General features: G+C 36.0%; 1 protein-coding gene across 4 annotated transcripts in view; it reads right to left on the reverse strand.

Moving 5' to 3' along the window:
* Positions 1-8,226, reverse strand: part of znf609a (zinc finger protein 609a) — a 107,261-nt gene extending 99,035 nt beyond the window's left edge. The window contains exon 1 of one of the 4 annotated variants that reach the window (XM_058767995.1): positions 8,022-8,226. The gene's annotated coding sequence lies outside the window, so the exon portion shown is untranslated. Of the gene's footprint in view, positions 1-7,734 lie in introns of all 4 variants that reach the window. The other 3 variants (XM_058767994.1, XM_058767998.1, XM_058767996.1) reach the window with 3 other exon arrangements.
* Between the last annotated feature and the right edge of the window lie 3,019 nt (positions 8,227-11,245).

The following is an 11,245-nucleotide window of genomic DNA, read 5'->3' on the forward strand; positions in this document are numbered from 1 at the left end:
ATCAATTAAAAAGGAAAAATAGAAACATTTTAAAAATGAACATTCGTTCAAACTGAAGTAGTAAATTGATTTTAAATTATTCTCTTAAATGTAATTAAAAAAAATAAAGATTTAAATATGTCTAAAGATTAAAAAGATTTCCATCTTCAAAAATATCCAAAATATTAAGATTAAGACTGCATACAGTAATCCTGTAATCTCTCTTTTAACAAATCCCATAATGGCCTCCTTTCATTACTCTTAGAGACGATTTTTCTCAGTCATTCACCGCTAATCTATCTTTCAGGTTTCTTCAAACAAACAGCACTTTTCGCCTCCAAACAGCGCTGAGGTCTGAATGAAGATGAAAAGGCAGCAGAAAATCGCAGTACCTGACATGTTTTGACATCTCATGAATGCAGGCGCAGTCATCTGTCACAGCGCTAGAAACCTCTGACAAACACACCCGCTGTCTACCGGCTAAATATTCCTGCACTTAGCAGGTGGCAGGTGCTCATTTCAGATCTTGATTGGTTGACGGGCGTCCCAGGCGGCATCATCACACTATCTAGTGATTATGAATGGTGCACACTGCACAGGGCCAACGGTGAAGCAGAAATGCTGCTCTTCCAGCCTTTGGCAGCACTTTTACACGACTCACAAACAAATTTCATCTACAAATAAATTGTCAATAGAGATTAACACCATCAAGTCAGACTCCACTAGCACGGAGAAAGAAAACAACCGTGCAGCCGTGCAGAAATAACGGTGTAATTAAATAAAGACGAAGCTGCTGCTGATGTTTGCACGTCTCAGATCCCACACATTCACAGCCCTGATTTTAACACATTAACAGAAGCACATCTGCCTGCAGCTGACGGAGGTACAATGAAAACAAACACGCAAGGACACAAAATAGCACCATCTGCAAATGACAAGGAGACGAAACATCTCAGCATACAAATTAAATGCTCGTCAAGTGCCAAATGAGAATAAAACTAGCTCTGGCCAATGCCGATACCGATATCTAATGCAATTGCAATGTCATATGCACAATAAATTGCTGAAATAAACACATACTTTACAAAGTATGTATTAAAAAAAATTATTTGAAACCTGAAAATGTGCTTTAGATAAAAGCATCTGCTAAATGAATAAATTGGCCAATCGGATACAGCCAATGGCAATAATCTTAAAATTGCCAGATAACGTCCGATTAATAGGCCTGGCTGATGTATTGGTATTCTACTATCTACTACAAGTTTTAACAGTGGAGGTTTAGCAAGAACTCCCCAAAATCAATTTAAAAAAAAATTGGGCTTGAGAGACACATCGCTTTAATAAAACAGAACCAAGAGCAATACAATAAAATATGCTAATTGTAATACAACTAATTACATTTGCTTGATTATAACAGTAATTGCAATAAACAACTTTCAGATGGTGATAATCTCAAAATGACCACCGGAAAGGTTCCGGGGCCTGTTTCATAAAACAAGTTTACCGAGCAAACCAAGTTTATTTCAGTTAGTCTGACTTATTTTGGACCAAATCAATTGACAATAAGTCAGACTAACTTAAATAAATCTGGCTTATTTGGTAAACTTGTTTTATGAAACAGGTCCCTGGTTTCATACACAGTACTAAATAAATGTCAATTCAAATTTGGGGGGATTTTTTGCAGCATTACAAGATAGGCCTACAAATTGAATTTTAAGAATATCTGTTGACATAATTGACATGTGTATTTAAAATACAACAGCAAAACTTAAGTAGCTGAACAAACTATGTAAGTTAAGCAATGCAAAATGCTGACTGTTCAAACATATCTATAACTTTAAAGGAGGTTTAGGAAGAACTTCATAACAGCTTCATAAAGGATCCATTGATGCATTAAAGTTTCAACATTAATCTCAGAAGCAGTTGACACAGGCTTTACAAGACTAAAAAAAAAAAAAACAGAAGAAAGCTCATTTAAAAACAACAAAATGGCAACAGACAAAGAAAACTCACAACTGTACCTAAAAAATACAAAACTCCATGCAACTTCCATTGATTATGATGGAATATTTAAGTAAAAGTCAATCTGCAATGAATGAAGTCCAATATGAGCCCGGATTGGCCAAAAACAGACTGAATAAAGCTAAAATCCCCCTCATTCACTAGAATTGGAAACAAGACAGAAGCACAAAACACGGCCCCCAACAGCGAGCTGAAGACGAGGCCATAACTCACTGCCGTTCAAGACAGTTACAAAGCTTTATGAGGGGTGTAAAATCCTGAACAGCGTCCCACTCTGGAGTGTATGTAAGGACTCGTACCACACCCCTGACATTCAACACGCTCCGCTCCGGGTCCGATGAGCAAAGCGTTCGTCTGTCACTGCGCTAGAATCCACTTGGGTTCCGGCCAAATGGCAGCACGATAACAAAATGTCAGAGCGAGGGAGAGAGTGACTTAGCAGACGTTATCCTGAGCTCACCTCACCGCGCTCGCCGCAGGAATAGAAATCCCCAGCAAGCCATTTATCTCCAGGAGGCTTTGTTGTGGATCAGGACAACTCAGACCGCAACAGCACCTGATGCCAAAAAGGCTTCTGCTGGAGCCTGAACATGCACCAAACCGTACTCAATGCAGGTTATCCATCCAACCGCAGAATAGTCAAATGGGTTTTACCCAAAATCAATTAAAAAACTGGGTTAAATCACTGTCATACATGGCCTCCAGAGACATACTTTAATAAAACTGCCAAATTGTCTGATTAATTGGCCTGGCATTCTACTATCGGAATAGTTTTTGCTGTAGCGCTCCACATTGGCATAAATGCAATAAACGGATAAATAAATAAATGTAAATCTACATTAATTAATATTTGCAACATTACAAGCTGTAAGTCAAATTTAAAAAAAAATAGTCATTGACAGTGTTGGGCAAAGTTACTTTTAAAAGTAATGCATAACAATACTGTGTTACTCTAAAAGAGTAAGTAATTGAGTTACTTTTTATGGAAAGTAATGTACTGCATTACTTTTGCGTTACTTTTTTCATCTGGCCTAGCTTGCTTTTAATATAAAAAAAATGAAATGCAAACTAGAAGAATTTTTTCTCAGAATTGCGTGGCAAGAACCTCGCAGTTGCAGTTATAAAGTCAGTATAAAGTATAAAGCCAGTAGGCCACTGCGTGATATAAACTCGCAAATGCGATAAAAAAAAACTCAGAATTGTGAGATATAAACTCACAAGTCTCAAGATTGCAATTATGACTTTATAAGTCGCAATTACCTTTTTTATTCAGTGGCAGAAACAGGCTTTCATAGAATTACATGAAGAATAAGACGCAGGAGAAGAAAGTTCAACACTCTTCAGCAATTAAAAAAAAAAAAAAAACTCTTTGTTTATTTGTACATGGTTGAACTGGATCACTGAAGGTCAACAGCAAAGATATTGGTTAAAAAAATGGGATTAAATACACAAAGGATATTTGTGTTACTTTGAATTATTGCAGGTTTCCATCATATTCTGAGTTTGCATTTCACTGTTTTTACTGATTTTGAGGAATACTGAATCGGTTTTGTGCAAGTGAGATGAGTAAATGCATTTCACATCTAGTAAGCATCGTGCTCACACAGCGCACACAACGCCTGTGCACTCCAGCTTTCTCTCATCATGCGGACAGGAGAGCTGTCAGTCAATAAATGGGAAAGCAAAGTAAATGGCATTACTTATTTAAAAATGGAACTCAGATATTTTACTGTAAATTTAAAAGTGTTACTTCACTAGTTACTTGAAAATTCTCCTTACTTGTAATGCATTACCTCCAAAACTGGTCATTGATGTAACTGACATGCATTAGTAGCTGAAGAAACATTATGGTCAAATATGTATAGCTGAGCATTGAGACATTTTAAGTCTCTACGTTCGTGGTGGTTTAGGTCGTAAAGAACAGTTGATACATTGAAGCTGCAGCCCAAAATCAATTCAAAATTGAGCTTCAGAGATGTACTGCATTAATAAAACGGAACCAAGTGCAATACAATAAAAGACACCATGGTTCAATAACTAATTACATTTATTTTATAATAATAAACCATTTTCACGATGTCGATAATCTCAAAATGGCTAAATGAAAGAGCCTAGTGACTCAATAAAGATCATAAACGATTCACATTAACGCAACAGAAGGCAGCGTCTAGGACAAAATAAAAAAATCCTGTGTAAATCTTGAATAAAGGCAGGTTATAAAGCTCAGATTTCAGGTGCTTTTCAGCACTTATCCGCACAAAGACAGAAGCAAACCAGAGAAACTAGGTAACATAACCTCTCAGTTTCGCTCACTGAAATGGGGAACTAAGATGAAAATAACTTGAGCAATGACTCCCTAATGCACACAGCATAAATCAGAGCGCCACCACAATGATCAGCGCTCATGCACAATTCATAAAGAGAACCATAAACCCCTAAAAACATGCCAAAACGTCAGGTACTTTCCAAACACACATTTCTGGAACTGAATTCTCATTTCTACAACTGTAAAGGTTTGACAGCAAAGCAAAATGCATCCACTCACTCAAACATTAGCACTTTCGGTTTGCACTGTAAGCTTTCTGGGTTTGTTTTTATACTCGATAAATGCACACAAAGAATACAACTACTGCACTGAACTAACAAAAAGCAATGCCACCAAGAACACAGACATCAAAAATATCGATCATCGCACTTTCTGCACATGCATTGAAAGGATATACTCAAGTTTGTGCAAGTTGTAAAGTGGCATCATTTTGCTAGACGATCTTCAGTTTGAACACTGTATCAACCAATCAGCATCCAGGACTGCAACTATCTGTTAAGAATTACAGTCTTGGAGCCCCAGCAGAACATCAGACTGTCTTTGGCAGTGCACACACGGTGATATTTTGGCAGAAACTGTTGTTTTGGACTTAATGGAAACAGAAGGTGCCAAATGTCAAGAGACAGTAATTTGCGCGAATTGAACTTGATGATGTTACATTAGTCGTAATGACTCGTCTTTGAACCTGCGGAAAAGCACCTCGGACCACTCCATCGACGACAAGAGCACTGGCAGACCTTGAATTATTAATGCAAAGTGTAAATTTTCATGGCTTTCGTGCATGTGCGGCTCAATTTCTGATCACTAACGGTGCCAATGTCAACGCTGGCTCACGTTAAGAAAGAAGACGGTTTTTCCACAATGATTTTGAGAGGCCTTCTGCGGTTTGAAGGCAGAAATGAGGAAAGACACTCGAGGGATGATTCTGCCCTTCAGCAAACTAAACGGGACACAATAATTACTGTGGTAGGATGACAAACTGACACCAAAACAAATCAAGCTGCTGTTCTTTCCTGATAAATGACCCTCACTCTACCAAACTGCTTTATGAAAGCACTGCTGAAAACAAAGTTTTTGATCTGTCAGTGTGTGTGTGTTCTCTGTTCACTCGACAAAAGACAATTCTGCCATTATTTACTCAAACAAAACATATATGACTTTTCTGAGAAATTTTGAATAACGTACTTTTTTGAATCCAATAGTTGGCTTCCGGAAGTAAAAATACCATTCATTTTCTCCAAAGGTGGAAATGATTTTAGCAGTAACATATAAACCATTAAAGACAGACCTACTGTGAGCTACAAGGTTGTTAATCAATGGTATGTTTCTGTTAAAGCCATCAGCCAGCAACATTTCAACTTATTTTTAAAAAATAATCATGCAATGAAAACTGTTAATCATGACTCTACAAAGAAATCTCCAACCATGGACAAGTAAATCACACCAAAACAACCACCAACTCCCAGGAAGGATCGCAACTGACCAAATATAAATGCATTTTTTGCAGTAAACGTAAAATACATTGGTTCTAAATACATAATCAACATTTTTAAATAAATAGCTTTAATTTATCTATTGTTTTTAATTTGATTATATCATTGCTTCATAGGATTGCAGTCCTTTCTCTCATTAAAGCCATTAAATTCACAGCCTTGTAACTTTGTCTGATTTGGTTTGTGATTACAACTCTTTAAGGAAGACTTTTTAAAAATCCCTATGGGAAAAATACTTCCAAGGCCGCTGAAAAAAATGGGAAACGCTGTTGTGCTCTATAGGGACTGGAGATTTTAAGCTTCAAAATGACATGAACACACCTTAAAAGCGTCATAACAGTTGTCCATATGAGTTGTGCGACAGTAAAGCACAGCGCCAGCAACACCAAGGTCATAGGATCAATTCCCAGAGAATGCATGAACTGATAAAATGTAGACCTTGAATGCAACGTTGGCTGCTTTAGATAAAAGCATCTGCAAACCGCATAAACGTGATGTTATATAATATGCACTACATTTCAAGTCTTATAAAGTCATATGAAAAATTTGGATCTGTGCATCATACAAAGCTAGCATATGACTTCAAAAGACTTGGAGTATGTAGTGCATGAGTAGTATGGACTACTGTTACGACACATTTCGTCATTTTAGAGGCTAAAAGCCCAAATATTAACCTTTTTGTGTTCAATTGAAGTCGTGGTTGTAACAAAAAGAGGGTGAGTAAATACTGAATATGGGAACATGCGCAATGTCAAACTCAAAACACGTTGACAGCATTGCCATCGTTATAACAGATTTTTGGTGAATTCAGCAAATATTGCAGCAAAAATGTAATTGCTTTAAACAAATCAATCACCTGCTCTATAGATATGAGCCATTAAAACCCATATCAGTCACTAATGATTATACCAAGGTGGTGCCTTCCCTCACAAAAACTAGGTTGCACCATGGTACAGTTATGGTCTCACCGTGGTTTTTTATTATTTATATGACACTAAAATGTATGTATCCTGGTATTTTTTAAACGGTTCTCCAACACACTTCCAAAAACACCATGACACAATCATTGTACATGTCCAAAAACATGGTAATACCATAGTACTTGTCCTGCCAAACTTAATAATTTCCTTATACATGCACTGTTGCACTTAAGCAATTCGAATGTACTTCATGAATGCCATGGTGTTACGATATTACTTTGAGAAATACAGTGAGTGTGTGTGAATCTTGTGTCTTTCTGCTCAACACACACACACACGTTGTTTAGCCGCTTTAGCTTTTGTAAGCACGAGTTCATCACACACACACACACACACACACACACACACACACACACTCGACTAACTGATCAAACCGTCACACAAATCAAGCCCAACAGCTCAATCACGACCCTCTCATCAATAAAAACACAAATTTCACCTCTGTCGCTGTCAAATATGATTATTATACCGCTCAAAAACACACTCGAGGTGCGCTAGCAGAGCTAACGGCGGATATGACAAAGAGCAGTAGCGTTAGCATTAGCATTCAGACTGATTTACTTGTATAGACATATCTGAACAAAACAATAACAACAAGTACCACAATAATATACATGTCTGACACATTAAACATCAACGACACATCTGAGATATGTCAAAATAGCTCCAAGGACCAAATCCAGCGAAACGCACATACACCATAGAGAATACAAAAACAAAACATAATTATATACTAATAACTATTTCAATAAACATAATGAAATAAATCTCAGCCTTGGTTAATTACTGTGACATTTCAGGCATGCAAACATGGAATAAAGCCATGAGGTCAATGCAGTGCTAATCCTGACGGCTAAAGCTAGAGAACCAAATAAGTGGCAGCACAAAAATTCCTGCACAAAATACATGAAATATAATAACCATGCACACTCACCCCCCAGAGGATCCAGCCCGATCTAGATGCATCCCATAGATCCCAAAAACAACAAAAATACCCCTCCAAGGAAATGTGCTGGGGTTACACACACATTCATAAGGACTCGTACCCACACATAGACCCATGCACACACACACGCACACACACACACATTCATACACACACACACACACACGGATCCAAAGACAGGCCGGTTTCACTGGACTGCAGCCATCGAACAGTTCAGATCCACTCCAGATCCAGGACAACCAGCGGAAAAAGCAGCTGGAAACACAACATTTCACCTTCAGTTTCACTGAAATACAGCAAGTGTCCGCAGTAGATTCCCAGCGATCAGAGAATAAGTCCCAAACACACACAGAGAGAATCAGCTGCAGTCGCGCAGTCCTTTGCTTTGCTTCCACTAGAGCTCTAATGGCTCTTTACGCTTGTTTGCATCTCTCACTGCGAGACATTGAAGCAATGCAACCCAACATGAGCTCATTCACAGCCTGGATACACGACTCCACCTGGAGCGGATCGACCGAGAGAAAACCCGGAACTGGATTCAGATGCAGGGAAGAGACTTTAATACAAGTTTACACACAAATATACTTCATGCAACAATGATTATTTGTTTATGTAAGCTCAAAACAAAACAAAAAATACAGAAAATACCAACATATGTTTACTCATTAAACACAAAAATTCTTCATACAGCAGTGCACTATTTATTATTTATTTAAGTAATCTTAATAATATATAAATTCACTCATCAAACACACAAAAATACGTCATGCAGCAATGTTTACTGGTTATATATTATTTATTAAGAGATGAAAAAAATAACCAATATAAATGTCAGAAAATTCTAATATATATATATATATATAAGTAATTCTAAAAAGAATTAAAAATATAAATCTATATAACTATACAGATATATAGTGGCATGTGAAAGTTTGTGAACCCCTTGCAGAATCTGTGAAAATGTGAATAATTTTAACAAAATAAGAGAGATCATATAAAATGCATGTTATTTATTTATTTTTTTTTATTTAGTACTGTCCTGAGTAAGATAATTTACATAAAAGATGCTTACATTTAGTCCACAAGACAAAAATAAATAAATAAATTGCTGAAATTATTCAAATAACCCTGTTCAAAAGTTTGTGAACCCTTGGTTCTTAATACTGTGTGTGGTTACCTGGATGATCCACGACTGTTGTTTTGTTTTGTGATGGTTGTTATTTATTATTTATTTAAGTAATCTTAAAAAAGAAAATACCAACATATATATAAATTCACTCATCAAACACACAAAAATATGTCATGCAGCAATGTTTACTGGTTATATATTATTTATTAAGAAATAAAAAATAACCAATATAAATGTCAGAAAATTTTAATATATATATATATATATATATATATATATATATAAGTAATTCTAAATATAATTAAAAATATAAATCTATATAACTATACAGATATATAGTGGCAAGTGAAAGTTTGTGAACCCCTTGCAGAATCTGTGAATAACTTTAACAAAATAAGAGATCATACAAAATGCATGTTATTTTATTTATCTTACTGTCCTGAGTAAGATATTTTACATAAAAGATGTTTACATTTAGTCCACAAGACAAAAAAAAAATAGCTGAAATTATTAAAATAACCCCGTTTAAAAGTTTGTGAACCCTTGGTTCTTAATACTTTGTGTGGTTACCTGATCCACGACTGTTTTTTGTTTTGTTTTTTTGGTTTTGTGATGGTTGTTCATGAGTCCCTTGTTTGTTCTGAACAGTTAAACTGAGCACTGTTCTTCAGAAAAATCATCCAGGTCCTGCAGATTCTTCAGTTTTTCAGCATCTTTTGCATATTTGAACCCTTTCCAGCAGTGACTGTGTGATTTTGAGATCCATCTTTTCACACTGAGGACAACTGAGGGACTCAAACACAACTATTAAAAAAGGTTCAAACATTCACTGATGCTCCAGAAGGAAACACAATGCATTCAGAGCCGGGGGGTGAAAACTTTTGAACAGGATGAAGATGTCCAAATTTTTCTTATTTCGTTGAAATATCATTTTTTTTCCATTTAGTACTGACCTTCGGAAGTAACAGACGATACTTTCATGTTTCCGGAAGGCAAATTAAGCACAATTTACCGTGATCTTCAAATTAAAAAAATAAATTTTTTTAAGAATTTTTTATTCTTAATACAAATATCTTACTCAGGACAGTACTAAAAAAAAAATAACATGCATTTTGTATGATCTCTCTTATTTTGATAAAATTATTCACATTTTCACAGATTCTGCAAGGAGTTCCCAAACTTTCGCATGCATTATGCATGTTTTTATAAAATTATTTCAGCCTTACACAGTAATAATAATCATCACATAAAGTTTTTGCAGTGACGTACCTGTACAAATCACAAATAAATAAAATGTCTAATGTGTATGTGCGTTTAATTTCTCTCTAACAAAAGCACTTAAAAATCTCCCATATTTATGTAAATTTATTTATTCATTTTAATTTTTTTATTTGCTCCAGAAAAGAAAATACAGGTATAAAAATACAGGTAATTCAAAAACTAGATAAAAAATATACATATATATAATTATACATTAATTTGTGTGTATAGAGAGAGAGTATATTTCATACACAGTGTATACTTTCTCTGCAACAAGGCACTTAAAAATCGAAATAATTTTAATTTTTATCTATCAATCTATTGGCACAAAAGTATAGACAGAAAAATAATTCTAATATACATCATGTATGTACACTTTTAATTTCTTGTATCTTATCATTTTATATTTCCCTAGATTTTCAGTCACTTACAGTATGATCCACAGCAGAAATCATTGACTAAGTCTGAAGAATACAGAGCATTAAACCAAAGCAACCGGACCGCCTTATATCAGCAGCAGCGTTTTTATTACTCCCAACAGATGCTGTGATTTTATATCTCTTTCATCGATAACCTCACACTGCATAACTGTGAAGCCAGATGTCATATCTGATGTCTGTCATCCAGCAGCAGGAACATATAAGGCAAGAGTACAAGCGTTATGACAAGCAGACGTGACATTGTGTTTGTCATAGAACACGGAATGATAATCTCCTCTGTTTACTCAGGGCTCCGAGGTGACGGGAAAATTGAGGCATTCCAAGCCAGTTGCCGAGGCAACCAGGATATGATAATGTTGCTCTGACAAGAGAGAGAGAGAGAATGGAGTGCTGTTGTGTTCAGGGACAGAGCAGCCGGGGGAAGTGAATTAATGGGATAATTTTCACACTGTGAGGGTGGCAATCGTCCTGCTCCTTCATCTTCTCCTGGCCAACACATCCAAACCTTCATGAACACCAGCCGCCTTCATTTTACACGCATGGATCTCAATCCCTCAAAACAGGAGGAGAATATTACATCATGAAATGTGAATGATGATGTTGAAATTACCTATCTATCTATCTATCTATCTATCTATCTATCTATCCAACATAGAGAGATAAGCAAAAG

Source organism: Onychostoma macrolepis, chromosome 25 (assembly GCF_012432095.1).
Source record: "Onychostoma macrolepis isolate SWU-2019 chromosome 25, ASM1243209v1, whole genome shotgun sequence".
Classification (NCBI taxonomy): Eukaryota; Metazoa; Chordata; class Actinopteri; order Cypriniformes; family Cyprinidae; genus Onychostoma; species Onychostoma macrolepis.